The 19,904-nt window shown below is 36.1% G+C and overlaps 1 long non-coding RNA gene across 1 annotated transcript in view; it reads left to right on the plus strand.

The window, feature by feature from the left end:
- The window catches only part of LOC128100641 (uncharacterized), a 61,785-nt gene that overhangs the window by 21,488 nt on the left and 20,393 nt on the right, over nt 1–19,904 (plus strand). The gene's annotated exons all lie outside the window — the stretch shown is intronic.

The raw sequence follows: 19,904 nt of genomic DNA on the forward strand, positions 1-19,904 counted from the left end.
CTCTTACTAACATCATGAACATTTTTTTATTTCTCTGTATCTTGGAGGTGAGCTTGAAGTCTATTATACAGTGTGTTGCTAAAATAAGTTTTATAATATTGCATATAAATAAAACATACTCATCATCATGGAAAACAATTCAAGCAGTGAATTTAATTGGCTGTCCTATAACAGAATTGTGCCATGCATCTCAGCTGTGAGCCTGAAGCAAGAGACTAGAAATCACTTCCTTCTTGCGATCATTCCTTTTATCTACTTCTTCCTACACGCATTGAGAAGTTCCCACTAACTACAACAGGTATCTGATAATCAACTTAAAAAAATGAAAGGTTTATTTCAGCTCCTAGTAGGTAGGAGTGCTGGGTGGTGATGTTGGCAAGCATGTGGTAGTGTGAGACTGCTCAGCTCAAGGTCAGGAAGAAAAAGAGAAAGAAGGAGTCATGTTCATATTTACTGATCCTCTCTCTGAGCTCCACTTTTAAGTATTTGACCATTTCTCAATAGCAGTTCTTTGCGACCAAGTTTCCAGCATCTAGGCCTTTGAGGACATTCAATTACAATGTGATATTCCTTACCTGGATCGTGCTGCATCCCCCCCTGAGGTCATGCTGCTTAGCCAAGCTCTCTTTCGTCACTCCAATTCCTTGAAGTTCATAGAGGAGCTTCTCTGCTACAGTGATGTTTTCCCATGAAGACAGACCTCGTTTCATCCTGGGGTTTTCTCTGAACTTCTTGCTGTAACACACTTGCACCATGCCTTCCAGTTTGCTAGGATGGCTTTCAGTCTTTCCGTTGCCCCATGGGAGCCTCGTTAAACCTATGATTATCTGGCTTTAACTTCTGCTTTCATTCTTGACCAGTTTTGGACTTTTCCTCTAAATAAGTTACTGCTCTCAGTAAACTTCAGGGCCACCTATGATTCCTTGAGGCCTATAATTGCGTCCACAGTCTCCTTCAGAGAACATACTCAACCTGTTGCATTTGCTGCCAAGGAAGACCCAGACCAGAAAGGGTAGGAAGTGAGAAATGAGCAGGTGCAGCCACAAGGCATTGAATGCTAAAGGATAGGGAAAGGTACGATAGAGAATGGTGTGTGTGTGTGTGTGTGTGTGTGTGTGTGTGTGTGTGTGTGTGTGCATGCGCACGCGCGCGTGTGTAGAGATGGCTTTACAACTTTCAGGACTTTCTCTTCATATGCTTGTGATTGTAGAATGACTTAAAAAAAAGCCTAGTTCAGGTAACTTAAACATTATTCCTTTAGTATATTTGCATTATGTTTTTTCCCCACAGATTTCTTAGCACTATTGTAAGAGAAAAGCTGGTAACCATACAGTAGAGAGATTCAGTAATTATCCGAGTTATTGGACTAAAATTAGCACTGAGGAGTGGTAGGTGTAGGATGCCTCCACATGTGACACTGAGAAGAACATAGTTGTATTTACTTACTGTTTGGAACAATACATATAGCTACAGACTCATTCAGAAATATCACACAAACAAGGCAAAGGCTTTTTTATTGTTAAGAATGGAATTATAGTTTTCAAAAACATTAGTGCTATCAAAGACAAAGAAAGGCTTCTTAGAAACTTCCATCATAAAGGAGACCAAAGAGATTATGTAAAATGTTATCCTAAGATGAGTCTCATATTAGAGGAAAAATAGTGGTATAAAAGGTACCACTGGGTCAACAAACTAAATTAGAATATAGAGGAAAATTAGAAATAGTGTCAATTTCAAATTTACTTCTACATAAGACAATATTCATAATTTTAGGAAATAGACTCAGAAGGGCATAGGAGTCATTGGCTGTGAAGCTGAAGCTAACTTTTAAAACTTTCTGGAGGCTGTACTGGCATATACATAACTCTATACATAAATTTCATGTACTCTGACCATATCTATATGCAGTGAGTGACAAGGATCCATCTGATAAAGCAAATGAGACATATTTCAATATAGTGAATGCGAGGAGTACAAAGAAATATAATTGCAAAGCTTGTTCAGATAATCGCAAAGTAAAACTATGAAGAAAACACTACTTTAGAACATTAGGGGCTTCTATAATTTTTCACAAAAATAAAAAGTATGTGATATATATAAAACCAGCTAATGGATTTGATCATTCTAAAATATAAATATGTTTTCTACAAATATTTAATTAGGATTGACAAGATGCCTCAGCTGTAAAAGGTGCTTGCTGCAAAGCCTAATGACCTGAATTACCCCCCAAAACACACATGGTGGAAGGGGGAACTGCCTCATGTAAGTTTCCTCTGACCTCCACATTTGTGCCATGCCATGTGTGCACCCCTAAACAAATACATACACAAAAGAGATACAAATTAAAACAATTAATCATACATATACACATTATGTACAATTAAACACACATATATATGTAGTTTATGTGGGTGTTTTTATATTTGCATGTTATTTAATACATATAAGTATAAATGCTATTTGAAAACTCTAGAAGCAAAATAAAAACAATCCTATCAATAAAATAGATACAGTTATATATGGGTAGGGCTGGACCTGAGAAAGATACAATATTTGTGTTCTAGACAGAAAAACTTTTGCCTGCCTGGTAGTCTAAAGTGGCAAGAAAAAACTTAAATGAACTACAATTTAGAAAATCAATTTATATCAACATCAGAGTACATACTTATGCCTATAGAAAATTCTTTCTTCTTATGCTATAACATTTAGGAGTTGAAATGTCTTGTGTTTTAGGAGATACATGTGGGGAAAAAAGTATATCAGGGCCTATGTTATTTATACCACTAGACACTAAATATAATAACTACTATGAATAAAACAATGAGGTTATGGACATCAGAGGTGGAGTTAATACCTGCTTATCTGAAAGCAGAATAAGATCCACCACCAAAGTAGACAGCTGAAAGTGAGATGGACATTGAAAATACATTACTGTGTTACTGGAGCATCTGGTACTAACCTTGCCCAGCTTACATGTGTTCTCAAACACTTACTTATGTAACAATCAAATGCCAGGCATTCCAACTGCACTTGTAAACTTTTTACGAACTGAAGTCATGTGCATAGGCTCATCCTTAATATTCATCATAGAAGGGGTAGTGTGAGGAAACTTTTAACTTGGAACTGAAGGCTGATTGTAGTTTGGCTTTCTGACAGTTTTGTGGTTGTGGGCCTGAGATGGATATGAGAGTTGAACAGCTAGTCATGTGAGATTCATTTCATTCTAGAAAATTAAAACTTAATTAATGGGTTAATTACAGTTTGGGAGTTCTCTTTTGGATACAAACAAAATGGTATGGGGGAGTAGAGAAAATGACATCATGGTGTAAAGTAGGTAAGAACGAAAAATATTTTCCTCAACCTATCCCATTGTGTGTGTGTGTGTGTGTGTGTGTGTGTGTGTGTGTGTGTGTGTGTGTGTGTGTCTCATGTACATGGTTTGATCATGATAATGTCTAAGAGATGAAAGATAGCATAGGATGAAATTTAGGAAAGATAGCTCAGCTAAGATGCAAGAACGAAGGCTCAGCTGAGCTGTAGAAAGGACAGCAGACAAGATGCAGGAAAGGTGAAAGATAGCCCAGGAGAAGATATTATTCTATGATGACCTTCTAATGATAATTGAGAACATTGTGCACCTTGTCTTCCGAGAGACAGGATCAATACTAAGAGCCATAAACCCATTCTTTTCCTTCTTTCCTCCCTTCCTTTCTTTTTTCCTTCCTTCCTTTTTATTCCTTCATTTCTTCTTTCTTTCCTTCCTTCCTCCCTTCCTTCTTTTTATTGTTGTGTTTTTTTTTTTATTCTGAGACAGGGTCTCTATGTATTCCTGCTGTCCCATAACTCATTCTGTATACTATGCTGACCTCAAATTCGTAGAGTTCTGTCTACCTCCTGAGCCATTTTTCTTAAATAAAAAGAAAAATAACAAGGAAAAACAAACATTTGTACTTTATTTTCCTCTTCTACTAACAAAAAAGGAACACACACATTTTCCCTAAAACTTTCTCAGTCATTGCTTTAGTGTAATTTTGAAGGTGCTGAATATTGCAGTGAGTGTTTTAATAACCCACCAAGGTTTTCATTCCATGAGTAGATATCTTAATCACAGTGATTTGTGTCAAGGTTTGGTTAAAAGATCCTATTTTGTCTCAGCCATTTGCTGCTCTGAATGTGTGAATCAATGAAATCTTGGAGGTCCTACTGTGTGACCTTCTTAGCTGACAGTAGTATTTCTCCTGTGCCAGCATTTGCAGTCATAACTCTGGGGCTTAGGAGAATTTTTCTCTCTTGTCTTAGTAGCCTCTGCACAGTGACACAACCTCAGCACACGCTTGGGTTGTTGGAGGATGTCTAACCCTGGTAAACCCGGTATCTTGTAACTCAAGTTGATCAGACTGGAAAGCAGGCATCAGCAACACCTCACTGATTGCCTAGCCAATGCTGAGGATGCTGTTTGGAACAATGATGGGCAATCCTTTGGGACTGTGTTGTCTGTTTTAGAAAAGTGGTGTTTTGTGAAGTAACTGAAAACTGGGTACTCCCCATTCTGGTCTTTATCCGAACTTTGGATGTCTGAGAGGAATCACTGAAGGGGCTTTGACTCCTTAAACTCTACCTTTGCTCATAGCTTGAGTGCAGGTCCTGTGAGAGGCAGGCCTTGACCTTCACTAACTCACACTGTTCTCCATTTCTGCCGAGGAAGGGTAGAGCAAGGCAAAGGTTTTGTGTTTGTTTTTTGTTGTTCATTTGTTTGGTTGATTTTCATTTTGTTTTCCCACTCTTGATAGTTTATGAAAAAAAGCACAAACTTTACACACAAAATTACATTGTGCATGAATGTGAAAAAGGGACAGGATATAAGCAGAAGCTTATGATTATGAAATGATAAGGCCAGGATGTAACAGAGCATGCTGTTCTGTGATATTTGAAGCAACTTGTTATCTATTTATATCTACATTTGTAGATGACAGCAACAACTAGAAGAGACCACCTTTTAAATGAATGACTGTAAGGGATGGAGGGTTGGTCTGCATTCCTAGCACCCATGTCTCGAGGATCACTACCTCCTGTAACTCCACCCCCAGAGGATCTCAAGCCTCCTCCTTGCTTCCTTATGCAACTACAAACAAGTGGCATACCTTCACACAAAAAGGAAGATTGTAAGTCCAGGTCTGCCAGGATAGTTGTATGTATTGTCTCAATATAACTACTTACAGCACTACCCTCAACTGTCAGTGCCACAGTTAGAAAATAATAAACTATATAAAGGGAAGGTGAGTTATAACTGAGCAGAAAGTCAGTCCAAAGAAAAGGCAAATTAAATGAATGACACCTAGTAAGTACTCAATAAACAGTGCTATATGATTATTATTATTATTAATTAATAAAAGGCTTTAAAGACAATCTATAAGAACTAAGAAAAAACATACACTCTGGAATTCTGGTGCTTCTTCTTGGCAAATGAAGATTCATTTTCTTTATGTATCCACAAGTGGTTATGGAATATCATCTTTGAAAACATATGGCAAACTTCCTCCTTTTTTATATAAAAATGAATAAATTCAAGCTCAGGATGGGGGTGCATACCTTCACTTCCAACAATAGGAGATTAAAGCAGAAGCTTATAAGTCCCTGGATAGCCTGAGCTGGAAGACCAGTCTTTAAAAAAATTAAAATGTACATGTAAATGTATATGTAATACATACATACACATACGTATATATTAAACTCGAGATAACTGCACAAAGTTTTTTACCTTCAAAATATAAGAAGAATTTGTATATTACAAAGGCAGTACTGTAAGCACTACCAAATGTCCTTATGATTATTAATCCAAGTTCAGTAGTCTAAGTTCAATGAGTTGAAAAAAGAAAGCACTAAAATAGTGGGATACACACAGAGAAATGGCATTTAGTTCTGCTTTAAATACAGCTATCTGAAATGTTCTCATGTTTTGACTAATTCCAGAAGGAAAACTTGAAACAATGAGTAAATGAGTATAAGTTACAAAAAGGCATATTTTAGCTCAACATAAGGATTTTTAAAATAGAGTTGTCCAACAGAATGGATTGTTTCAGGAAATGATGAGCTCCTTTGCTGAAGATATCCAAATTGAGACCGGATGAGCATATGCCAAGGATGGTGCAGGAAGCTTTTTTGCACTGTGTGGGAGGGGAGCCAACAGAGATGATGTCTTAAGTCCTTTCCAACATTAAACTTTTTAATCTTGTGACTAAAAATGGGAATAACTAATGACATAATGCCTGAAGTTTGGTTAAGAAAATAAAAAACAACAACATCAAAACTGGGTTCTCTAAGTGACTAATAAGAAGTTACTTGATGAATTACTTAAGTGGATAAAATGAGAGTAAGAAGCTAGGCAGAGAGCCAATGAAGGACTGAGCAGAATTTTGCTATTTCAGTCTTAAGGAACCAAAATCTACAGTTTAGAAACTTCCAGGAGGAAGGAATTCTTACCAGATAAAAAAGACCATATCGCAATGGGGAATTCAGGTGTCCACATATGAGAAAATTAGACTTAATAAAGGACAAATTGAGCATTACCCGTCCTGTAGTTGATTCTAGCATTACAACTGGGTAACCTACCAATACTCATAGACCAAGCAGACCCATGGAGAGCAGCAACATTATCCAGAGTCATGACAGGTTAACAAACACAATATGTTAATAAATATAACACTTAGCATCATTTTAAAAAAATAGGAAGTATGGCACAAAACAACACAGGAAACAAATCCTTAAATGGCGCATTTCAAAAAATATCTAACTGCCTCCAAAGAGCTATGATGAATAGACTTAAAAATAGATAATGTGGTGGAAAATATATAAATTCAAAATATCTTGGATTTATAAAAAGAAGAACTAAGTAGAAATTAAGGAGTTATAAAAATGTAAAAACTGAAACAGGAGCCCAAATGTTAGGCTCCATAGACTATTGGAAGCTGATGTGAGGGTTATTGGTTTGAAAGAAATACTAGAAATTATTTGTGATAAATTTAGCTAAGAAGATTTTTCTAGGAGCAATATCAGACTCTTCCAGAGATATTCTTAATTGAAGTTCGAGCACAGCAAATGTAGGAGACAGAATCAACTGAAGAAGAAAAGGTAAAGAAAGGCAAGGAAACCCTGTCTCGAAAAAAAAAAAAAAAAAAAAAAAAAAAAAAAAAAAAAAAAAAAAAAAAACAAAAAAAACAAAAAAAAAAAAACAAAGAAAGGCAAGGAAAGGAAAATCACTCCCGAGTCTATTACAGTAAAGCTGTTGAAATAAATAAACACACACACACACACACACACACACACACACACACACACACACACAGAGATAGAGAGAGAGAGAGAGAGACACTCAGAAATATTTGAACAAAAATAATATTAGCTCCAAAAGTACGCAATACAAATTTTCTCAGTGGAAATAGTAAACTGCAATGGAATGATATTTTTAAGATTCTGAATGAAAACTGTCTTCTATAATTTTACATTCAGCAAAAACACTCACCCAAATAAATATAGTTTCAAAGAAAAAGAAAGTGAGTGACTATTGAGATGATGAAAAAATGGAGTGAAAACAGTAGCATTTCTAGTGTTGTCTGGGAAATGAAAATATGTGATGTTCAATATTTGAAGTCCTGGAAGCATGCTGTTTTCAGGAGGATATGGACTCAGCTACAGTGGCAAAAGGTATAATTGAGTTGTGGGTGTGCTTCAGATAGATGATCAGTGCTTACCAAGCATGCAGGAAGCCTTGGGTTCAATCCTCAGTAATGCATATATTAGGTATTGTGGCTCATACATGTAATCCCATAATTCAGGAAGTAAAGGCAGCAGGATTAGAAGTTGAGGTTATTCTTAGTTGTATAGTAATTTCATGACCATCCTTAGGTACAGGAGACCTTGACACCTCTCTCCCTCCATCCCCTACAGAGAGGGGGTATAATTAACAAGCCAATAAATGCGGGAGGATGAATATATCTAAATTAACCTTAAATGATATAAAGAAGGGAAAATGAATATAATGCAAATGAGACAATGTAGATAATTATTTTAATTTTTTTCTTTCTTAATAAAAATCATTTTATTGTAAAGAATTTGCAATTAAAAAGTCACCACACAGTTCTATTAATATACTAAGCATTTACCAAGACCCAAAAGCCTATATATCTCAATGAACTTCTATCATAAACATATTAGCAATTATATGAAATTTAATTGCTTCAATTTAAAGGGAAATAGCATCAAAACTGGATTAAAAGTATACTAGAAGTTACTTATAAGAGATATTCTTTAAAAATAAGGATGGAGATAGATTAGAAGAAATCAGATCATGGAAAAACTAGCCACAGGAAACATGATTTATTTATTTTTATAAAATCAACTGAGAAACTTGAGAAGACAAATCACCCAAGTACCCCTCTAATAAAAAAGAAAAAAATACCATCAAAGACATAGATCTAAATATCTGTCCATAATGCCTCATAACTAGCCCAAAAGGTAAGGAAATGATTGAAATATGGAACAAAGACTTCACAAGTTTACTTTTTAAAATGATGAATTATTTTAAAGGAGATTCAAATGAACAGATCGATGAAGTAAAGAAATCAAGGCTTGTGCAAGAAACTTAGCAAACAGAGGTTCTGAAAACACTACAGCAAAGCAAACGTCCCATAAATGAAGCCAATGGAAAGCTTTCCTATGAATGAGATCAAGCAGGAGAAAGTTACAGAGTAGAGGCCTATGGAGGATTTAGTACAATTAAGTAACAACAAGGGAAAAAACAGTAACAATGACCACAGCTTTCAGGAACTCTGGGTGGGACACAGAAAGGAGAACCAATAGGAGACTCCTGGGCAGAAGAGCCTGGGCTACAAACTAAAGGCAGAGAAAAATCTATTCAGTGAAGTTATTAGAGCACATTACCCAAATCCCCATAAAAGTACAGGAAGCATTTAGAATCCCAAATAGACACAAACATAATAGTTTCTTTAATATTACATCATATATAAATTCCCAAAGTTCAGAACAAAGAGAGACTGCTAAGGGCTGCAGGACTGGACAGTTAAGTTGCTTTCCAAAGAAATTTTATCAGAATTACATGGGATTTTTTAGAAGAAACCAACAAACTAGTTCTAAGAAGGAAGCTTACAGCTATGAATGGCAATGCTAATCTGAAGTATTGGGAGAAGCCAGGAAATTTGGAAGGAATTATGGGTGATGAGAGGTGGAGATAGTAGAAGACAAGTGCTACAAATCATCTAATAAGAAAGATGGGTTAATTTTAACTGGGGATGGGAGGAGAAGGGTAGTACAGGGAGAGAGGGCAAAAAGAGAAATAACACGAAGAATTTCCTAAGGCTCAGGGGAAATCATGGAAGAGAGGTAAAAAAGGTTCTAAGAGCCAGAGGCCCATGATGCCTGTTTGCTAGGAAGTGTCTTCTAGGTGTGACAGCGAAAATATACCCATGAACTCCCAACAATATGGTAGCCTGATAAGACAAGTATAATGACAACACCAGTTGATATGCCAAAATGGAAAGAGAAAATTCCACATGGCCCCACCCAGAGATGAAGAGCTACAGGTAGTCAACGAATTAGTTTCTTCCAGGGATGAGCTCCCACATAGGATGTCTACTCCCAAGTGGTCATTCCTGAACACATGCACATATGCTAAATGAACTCAGTGGTGTGTGTGTGTGTGTCTATGTATGTATATTTATGTGTAAACATGTTATAATAATAATTAAAGAGGAGACCATGAATATGGGAGGAGGGGACATTGGGGGAGTTTGAGAGGTGAGAGGGCAGATACAGCACTGAGAGCATTCTACAAAATTAATGTACTACTCATCACAATTTCAATGGTATTTCCCACAGGAAAAAGATTCTAAAATTTCTTATGAAACCAGAAAAGACTCCAAATACTGGGCAAAAGATCCAAGCTTTGAAATCACTATAGGAAAATATAACAGATGAAGGCAATGGTTTTATGAATAGGACTCCAGTAGCTCGGAGAGTAAGAAGAGTTGGCAAATGAGATTGCATGGAATTAAAATGTTTTTGCACAGCAAAGGAGAAAACCACCAGAGTAAAGTGAAGTGACAACCTACAGAACGAGAGATAAGTCTTTGTCAGACATTAAGAATCAGAAGAATAAATAATCCAATTTATTTATTGGTCAAGTCAACTGAATTGACATTTCTCAATGGAAGGAGGACTAATAGGTACGTTAAAAGTTGTTCAATATCTCTGCCATCAGTAAAATTCAAGTCAAATCTGTATTGAGATTCCTTCTCACCACATTCATAATGGCATAATTCATCAAGGAAACAACAGCAAAACCAGTGAAGCTGGTACAGATGTTGGGGAGAGGAAACTCTTATCCATTGTTGTTGATAACTGCTGTGTAAATGGAGGTTTCTCAAAAACTGAAAGGTGTAATTGCTATATGGTACAGGCATGCAACTCCTGAGTCAGTACCCTAAGGAATCTACATCAGCATATAATAGAGGTACTTCTAGACACATACTTACTACAGTAATATTCATAATGGCCAAGATATGGAGTCAGCCTACATGCCCATTAATGGTTGAAAAGAAAAACATGTATGCACAAAAGAGTATTTTTAGTCACAAAGCAGAATAAGACCATGTCATCTGTAGGAAAATGAAACCAACTGGAGATCACTGTGATCACATAAACCAGACCTATGGAGATAAGTATTACAAGTTTTCTTCCACATAATGTTTCAGTTTAAAATTTAAAAAAACATCTTGAATACAGTAAAGTAGAAGTGGTACTATTTAGGAAGAGTAATGGGTCAGCAGAAGGGGAAATGGAGACAGGAGAGTGTGATGGGAGGGATATGATCATAGTGCATTAGAAATATGTATAAAACATTAGAGCAAAACTCACATTGCTTTGAAGGAAAGCAGCAAGGAGTATATGGGACTATTCAGAGGGAGGAAAGGGAAGGGAGAAATGTTGAATTATATTATAATCTCAAAAAATTAAAATAAAAAAATAATTCACCATTTTTTACACTTAGAATATCTTGTAAATAATTTCAATAACAAATTCTATTCCATTTATCACAATGGTAAAAGGAAAAATAGTAATTATATACAGTTTGAGTTAAGTTTCTGTGGGTGAGGGAAGTTAAACAAATGCCTATGCACATTTTAGTGTTAGACAAAATTGGCCCAATTGTTTTAAGGGGGAAACTAAAGAAAATGATCACAGTATATATTTAGGATGCAAAAAATGACAATATCATATGGTTTCATAGCCTTGATGCAAGGAAAGGTTCTCCTTAAATTAAATGTGGAAAGTATTACCTTTAAAAGACAAACAATACACAAATTCATCAAAAGATATTACAGAGAGAAATGGCAAGCCACAGTATAGACACATATCTGACAATCCATTCATGTTTAAAATAGCACTGATATTTATCAGTATAATTAGTAAAACCAAGTCTTAATTAAATTAGTATATATTAGATATCAATTAATTACTAATAAATATTTACCAATCAACTAAAACTATGGCAGACAATCCTATAAATGTTTGTGTAAGAATCTTGAAAGTGTAGTTTTCTAAAGGGAATTCTCAAATAATCAAGAGTTAGGCAAACTGCAGATTAAAACATTAAGATAACTTGCCCGAATCTGTTTGAGGCTGGGAGACAGCTTAGCAGACTGTAAGCACCTGCTGCCAGGCCTGCCTGCTTGAGTTTGATCCTTGGAACTTGCCTGTGAGGATAGAAGTGACTCCTGCAAGTTGTCCTCCAATCCCCACACATGGGCTTGTGCAATGTGAATGCCTACATACATACACACATAGACACATGACAGATTTTTAAAAAGCACTACCATGTCAAATATTAAAAAATTAGATATCATAAAATGTTAGTGAAGGAATGGAACAAGAGGAATTCTAAGATACTGTGGTTAATAGTGCAATTTGTTTAAACATCTTGCAAAAGCCAATAATTCTAATCAGAAAAAAATGCATACTTCATTGCCTGAAAGATCTGAGGATAATGTTCACTGTGACGTTATTGGTAATACTTGTAAAGACCCAAATGTATTCCACAGAATGGATGTCCTGTCATATATTCATTTGATGGAATAATTCTCAGAAAAATAAAGACACATGAACATTCATATGACGACATAATGAGTACCACAAGCAAGTTTCAGAGTAAGAAGAAGAGAAAGATTCACAGGGATACAAAATACTTTGTGAACATAGGATAAAACCCAACAAAACTATGACGATCGTGGTTCTTTTTCCCAGCAGAGTGGGAAGGGATGGTGAAAAGCAAGGGTGCATTTGGGAGCCCACAGAGGTTTTCTAGTGAGATCTGAGCTTGCTTTACCCAGCAGGGCTGCATAAGGGGATAGATTGAACACCTGCATGGTTATCAGGTGTCTGGAAGGGTCTGCACTTGGATGTGTGGTATGCTTTGATCTAGCAAGGGGAGGAGGTCTTTTGCCCAGTCCCTTGGCATTCCTTTAAAAAGCCCTTTAGAAGAGATAGAAGGAGCCATTGGGTATTGACCCAGGTCCTCCCGAAGCTATCCTATGTTTCTGTCTTTTCTTCTTCCTCTCATTAGCTAGGCCTACCATTCTTTCTGCAAGTTCCTTATTTATTTCTTTTCTTTGTAGGAACTCTGGAAAAGTTGGGGGCTGGTTGCCCACAGGTACAAAGCAGAAATGATGCTCTCTCCCTCCACTCCCTTGCCACCCTAGAAGCCATTAACTGTCAGCAGAGCCTGTTAGGAAAAGAGTTCCATGTGTCCCTTCCATTTCCATGCTAGAATGTTTTATGGCTTTATCTTGTGAAGGATTGGTAAGACAACCATAGTGGCTGTAAGAATCATATCTTTAAAAAATAAATCCCAAGCCGGGCGGTGGTGGCGCACGCCTTTAATCTCAGCACTCGGGAGGCAGAGGCAGGCGGATCTCTGTGAGTTCGAGGCCAGCCTGGACTACCAAGTGAGTTCCAGGAAAGGCGCAAAGCTACACAGAGAAACCCTGTCTCGAAAAACAAAAAAAACAAAAAAAACAAAAAAAAAAAAAAAAAAAAATAAATCCCATTGTTCTACTTAAAAAAATTATTTGGTACCTTCTTTATTCGGAAGTAGGACCTTCTACATCTTGACTAACTTTTAGATTTTTTTCTCCCAGGGTATATACACCTGTTCCATATTCTTTGACACTTTCTTGGTTGGTATAAAGTTATCTGAGTCTCTCCACTCTTTCTTACAGTTTGAATTATATCATATGACTGTGATATAGCAAAGTCATAAGAACTTTTGCAATCTCAGATCATATCTACTTGCTGGCAGGTTTCCAAACTAATCTGAAAACTATAGATTTTAGAATGAATTTATGACTGTCTTTGAACCATTTGACTGTTTACTAAATACTAAATATTTTTATTCAAACATTGCTTTTTTAAACAAGTGAAAGAACAAAATCAAAATAACAAAAGCAATGTTCCTGGATGAGTTTGAGGGATTTGAAATCCTCTCAAATATCTAACATGGTTTGTAGCCAAATTTATAAATGGTCTTATTAAATAAAAAACACAGAGCCAGAAATTTGGGTTAAAGCCTTAGAGAGATAAAGGAAATATGGAAAGCCACCACTAACCTCATCTCACCAACGCTGCAGTTACCAAAAAGCACGACTTCCTGTCTATCCAGGCTTCTATGCCTTGCTTTTCTGTCCTCTCACTGGCTCTTAGTCCAGCTACCTCACTTCCTCTTCCTACACAGCTCTGTCACATTCTGTCTGTCTATACAGACTTCCAGGTCTCTATGATTGGCACTGGGATTAAAAGCCTATGTCACCATGCTTGACTCTGTTCCCTAGTGTGGACTTGAACACACAGAGATCCTGCCTGCTAAGGGATTAATGGCATGTGCTGCCTGACTTCTTTGTTTACTTAAAATGGCTGGCCTTTCCCCCCCATCTCCAGGCAAGCTTCTTTTTATTAACACACAAATATAATATCACATTTCCCCTTTTTGTGTCTAATAAAAATAAAAAAAGTTATAACTAATATAAGAAAAACCATATACAATAAGTACAATAACTATATACAATATATACAAGCAATGAATACATCAATAATATCTAGTCCATTTGCACTGACAAATTCAGAGAAAATATCCCATTATCTATCATATTTTGTGAGTCCAAAATGTACCTAATTTACTTTCTATCCTAACTTATATTACCAACAGGAAACTATCTTATTATGTCTTTCAAACTTATACACTTAACACCTCATAGTGAGTTTCTTTTCTGAATTTCTTAACAAGGAAAATTGTTACTACAACTATCTAATCTTCAATTCCCTCAGAGACTCAAGAAATAAATAATATTACCTAGTAAAACAGGAAGTACAAACAAGCGACTTCTAAAAAATGAGTTATGACAGAAACAGCCAGCTGCCTGGACAGTCACCTGAGGTTTCTCTGCATGTAGGGGCATCATCTTCAGCCTACAGTCTTGGCATATCTGACAGACTCATTTGTGAAGTAGGATGTACACAAAGCCGACAGCTGGACCTCACATCAGTGTGGGTATTCCATGTACCATATAAACTTGAATTCTGCCAGTGTTCTGTCATGATTCAGGATTTTAAATTCTGGAAACTGCTGGTGTTTTTGGAATTTAGCTGCCCATTCTTCTCAGTTTGTGGGTGGCTTCATCTCGGCATCCCGTTCTTCTCCGCATCCCATTTTTCTTGGCTTGTGGGTGGCTTCATCTCCTTTATTAAATGCCAGTCTACCATTGAGAGGTTAGACTCCATCAGCCTAGTTACTCCTTCAAGAATAATTGTTTCAGCTACTATTCTACTGCACACCAGAAGCTATCAGTCCACTGCCTGTTCAGCTGCTTTCTAAGAAAGGGGTACTGTACCTTTTCTGAATTACAAAGCCACTTCAGCAATGGTGCCATATTGTCCTGGCCTCAAAGGACACCTGTTGCCAAAGTTGCAACCACATTTGTCTTGGCAAGGATCAGTAGTCCTGTTTTGTGTTCTGTTTGTCCATTTTGGATACCATCCTGTCAGCAGTTGATCCAAGGGCACTTTGTTGCCCAGTGGCTAACTTTTGCCACAGTGAAAGTTAACTCCATATGCAGTTTCTTCAATGCTCATATCTTTTCTGAAGTATCTCATAGTCATAAAAAAGAAAAAAATCTATGTTATTAAAAGATTTTAAGGGGTTGGGGATTTAGCTCAGTGGTAGAGCACTTGCCTATCAAGCTCAAGGCCCTGGGTTCGGTCCTCAGCTCCGGGAAAAAAAAAGATTTTAAATGCCATATTCTGTAGATCTCTGAAGGATTTGAAGATGACTTGTCTATCTAAAATATATTTCTGCTTGATCTTGAAAACATACCTAACATGACTACAAGTTCGATTGTAATGTCTAACTACTAACTTTCATTTCTTTATATCCTAATAGTTGGTAATAATAACATTCAAGGATTAGCAAATTGCATTATATTGTTAAATGAACTGTACAGGTACAATATCCTGAACAAGATTAGAAATATATATACAGCATTTTCTAACAATATCAATGTTGATATATATAATTTGTATACAATATATAAAAGTCCAATCCAATGTAAAGTATTTAAAACTAGTAGTTGTCTTTTAAAAGTAGATTCAACAATCTACCTTTTTTATCTATACCATATCCATATCCTCTCTTTTTTTCTTTTCAGAGTAGGTTCAATAATCTACCCTTTATTCTATCATTTTTATCTTTATCTTTCTTTCAAAATAGATTCAATAATCTAGCTCTTATCTATATCCTCTTTTTTCTTTTCTTTTCTTTCTTTTTTTTTAAAAGCAAGAACCTTAAACCTAATCTCCTTTGTTTAGCCTCTTTCCTGACCATTAACAATAATGACTTGTAACCAACCATCCTAAACAATGACAATTATTCCAAACCCAAAACCCATTGAAAGACCAAAACCTCTTGGGAATATGGGCATTGTGTTCTTAAAATTACTTCCTGGGGTTGGTGGGCAAAGGCATCTTTAGTGATCCTGAAAAGAAAAATTTGGGGTTAATAGTCAAGTCCTGGGAAAGGTAGCTGTATCATTTATTGTCCAGTCTCTGCATGTAGGCCTTATCTCAAGACCTTGTTCAACTAGTCTGTGAAGCTGGATCATCTCAGCTAGCCATCTCAAAATTGTCCTGAGTAGTTTGTAGTCCAAAGCTGATCTTTTAGTGATTTTTGTCAGCTTAGTGGTATTATTATTATCCACGTGGAATCATCATTGTGGGGCTCCATCATCTTTCTGGAGACTTCAAATTTGCTGTTAGATCTGGTCATGATTCCCTGCAGAAAACTGATAGAGACTCCAACACAAAAACATGTATAGGCAGTTAAATGAAGCCTTTTTCTCTAGAATTAGTTAGTACTCTACAGGACCACTAATATCATAACAGAAGTTTAATATATATATATATATATATATATATATATATATATATGTAGTAATCTTATAAATTTTGATATAAAATTCATACCTTTAAGAAAAGTTTAAAGAATCAAAATAGAACCAAAGAATTGAGACTAGTGGCAATGGAATAGTCCCTTAATTTTTTGGTTTTCTTCTATCCCATATCAGATGGCTCTTTCTTCTGACATGATACAGAGATTTTGCATTTTCCTTCTAACAACATGCTTGGGTTTAGAGAAGGAGAGAGCCATTCTCTAGCTCCAAATCCAGCTTTAATTTTTAATTGAACTGGGCCTGCAAAAAGACCATTTGTGTTGTGTCCATAGAGAAGAGCAGAAACAAACATTTAAGAAGAATTATGAAATTTTATATGTGATATACCAATAGGCCTATTTACTCTTTTCCTTGGGACATTTTTTAGATGATTTGTCCTTTTTCTTCAGATGTCTCAATTGTCCAGTGTTCTTCAGATTCCTTAGCCCTCATTCTCCTGAAAGACAAAAACAAAAACCCTTCCCCAAGCCTAACTTTGGGGAGATTCCCTTTTGGCAAGTTATATCTGATTAAATGAAAAGCATTTGTTAGTAGTATAAGTTAGTTTAAATTGGATGGTCATGCTGGTTGATGAACTATCACCTCTTCTAATTGAGAGGTCTCTCTTGTTCAAATCAAACCTTTATCAATTTTGATGGTATCCACAACTTTTCTTCTCCTGTAGGAACAAAAGCAAAACCTTGTCCCCAACATAACACATATCCTGGTTTCCATTCTGAGGTTAGCACATCTTTAAAGTATATAGGCTGATTTAATTATGTAGTTTTTTTCTATTATCCAATGTCTCTCCACAGCTGTTGTTCCTTTCTCATTAGCATTGAGAAAATTCAAAATTAATACAGCATTATGTAATCTATTTCTCGGGGTTTTTGTTACCCCTTTCTGTTTATTTAGCATATCCTTTAGAGTTGGATTTGATCTTTTTATGATGGCTTGGGCTGTAGGATTATGTGGTATACCTGTAATATACTTTGTATTGTAATAAGCAAAAAAAAGGTTTCATTTTACCAGAGACATATGCTGGAACATTGTCAGTTTTAATTTTTGCAGCAAATGCATGATTACAGAATCAGCTTTTTCAGAACTCAAAGCAGTTGCCCATTGAAATCCTGAATAAGCATCAATACTGTTGTGTGCATATTTCAATTTTCCAAATTCTGTAAAGTGAAACACATCCATCTGCCAGATTTCCTTCCTCTAAGTACCCTTTGGGTTACATCCTGCTGGTAGTGGAGTCTGATTGTAAAAAGAACAAGTAGGACATTTCCTTACAATTTCCTTGGCTTGTTGCCAGGTTTTGGAAAAAAATCCTTTTTTAAACTTTTACTATTGACATGATGTTTTTTATGAAATTCTGAGGCCAATAGTTTATCAATCTCATCATTGCCTTATGCTAGAGGGCCTGGCAGACCTGTATGTGATCATATGTGATTTATATATAAAGGATGCTTCCTATTCCTAATTGTATCTTGTAACTGAATAAATAACAAAGTTAATTCTGACTCATCAGGGATAAATTCTTCGGTCTCAATATATAAAACCACCCTTTCAGTATACTGAGAATCAATAACTATGTTGAGAGTTTCAGAGAAATCCATTAATACCAACAGAATAGCATACAATTCCAATTTTTGAACTGAATTATAAGGACTTTGAACTATGTTACTTAAATTTTCTGACTTGTAACCTGCCTTTCCTTGTTTGTTTGCATCTGTATAAAATGTATGGGTTCCAGATATGGGTGTGTCCTGAACAATTCAAGGCAGAATCCAATCAGCTCTCTTTATAAGTTGAATTCTATCACTTTTGGGATATTTGATGTTAATCTTTCCCAAAAAATTACTGCAAGCTCTTTGCCAAGGTTAACTTTCTGCCCATAATTGTTCAATTTCATCCTTAGTTAAAGGTACTACAATTTCTGCTGTGTCTATTCCTGCTAATTGACAAAGTCTCAATTTTCCTTTTAAAATCAAATCAGAGATCTTTTCCATATAAGTTTTTAATTTTTTACTCTGTTTATTTGGTAGAAATATTCATTCCAATATAATATCTTCCCTCTGCATTAAAATTCTTGTATGAGAATGCTTAGAGGGTAAAATTACCAAAATGTAATCAAGCTTTGGGTCCACACAATCCACATGACCTTCCTGTACTTTCTTTTCCACCAAGGCCATTTCTCTCTCAGCTTCAGCTAACAATTCTCTTGAATGTGGTAATATTTTATTTGTGCATTAATAAATAAAGCTTGTCTAGAGATCAGGGGGAAAAGGCCAGCCATTTTAAGTAAACAAAGAAGTCAGGCAGCACATGCCATTAATCCCTTAGCAGGCAGGGTCTCTGTGTGTTCAAGGCCACACTAGGGAACAGAGCCAAGCATGGTGACACACGCCTTCAATCCCAGTGCCAATCATAGAGACCTGGAGGTCTGTACAGACAGACAGACAGTGACAGAGCTGTGTAGGAAGAGGAAGTGAGGTAGCTGGGCTAAGAGCCAATGAGAGGACAGAAAAGCAAGGCATAGAAGCCTGGATAGACAGGAAGTCGTGCTTTTTGGTAGCTGGAGAGTTGGTGAGATGAGGTTAGCTGGTGGCTTTCCATATTTCCCTTATCTCTCTGAGGCTTTAACCCAAATTTCTGGCTCTGTCTTTTATTTAATAAGACCATTTAGAAATTTGGCCACAATGGATTTTAAAGATGCAGACCAACCTCTGAAGTTTGCATTTAAAAGTCTCCTGAAAGATGATGACAAGGACTTATTGGAGGCCATGGACATAGTATTTTCCCACAAATGGCTTTGAAGCAATTTTCTTTGAAGGCAATTTTGGTTTTTGGTCTGTCTTTAAACACATTTTTGGTTTTGTTTCAATGAACCTATTTGTGGGACTATAGCCAAGAGAATGCTCCACTTGAGAAAGGAGGGGCACTGTTTTGTTTCCTTTTTTGTTCTGCGGCTATTTTTGTTTATAGAGAACACAGGATGTCATCAGATGTCCAAATCTGAACAGTAGAGATGACTCTGACAGCATCATTTTGCTCCCAAAGTCAGTAGTTTTCCAAGCAGCTCAGCTGCCAATGACCTCCTTAGCTCCTGCCATATTCAGATGCTTTAATAAAAGGCCATTGTTTACCCAAAGCTGTATCATCCTATCTTTGTGCATTGCTCACCAAAGGTGAACTTACTTACAACTAGGGATTAATGTTCTAAAGTTATTTCATCATCAAAATGTTTTAACATGACGGGGAAATATTTTTAGTTTCTTATAAACTGAATGCAGAATCAGAATCTAAATAGGATTTTGATAAGTACCAGTACTGAGAAATTATTATCAAAATTAT

This window comes from Peromyscus californicus, unplaced genomic scaffold, assembly GCF_007827085.1.
Source record: "Peromyscus californicus insignis strain IS unplaced genomic scaffold, ASM782708v3 Scaffold_7__1_contigs__length_154581171, whole genome shotgun sequence".
In the NCBI taxonomy this organism is placed as follows: Eukaryota; Metazoa; Chordata; class Mammalia; order Rodentia; family Cricetidae; genus Peromyscus; species Peromyscus californicus.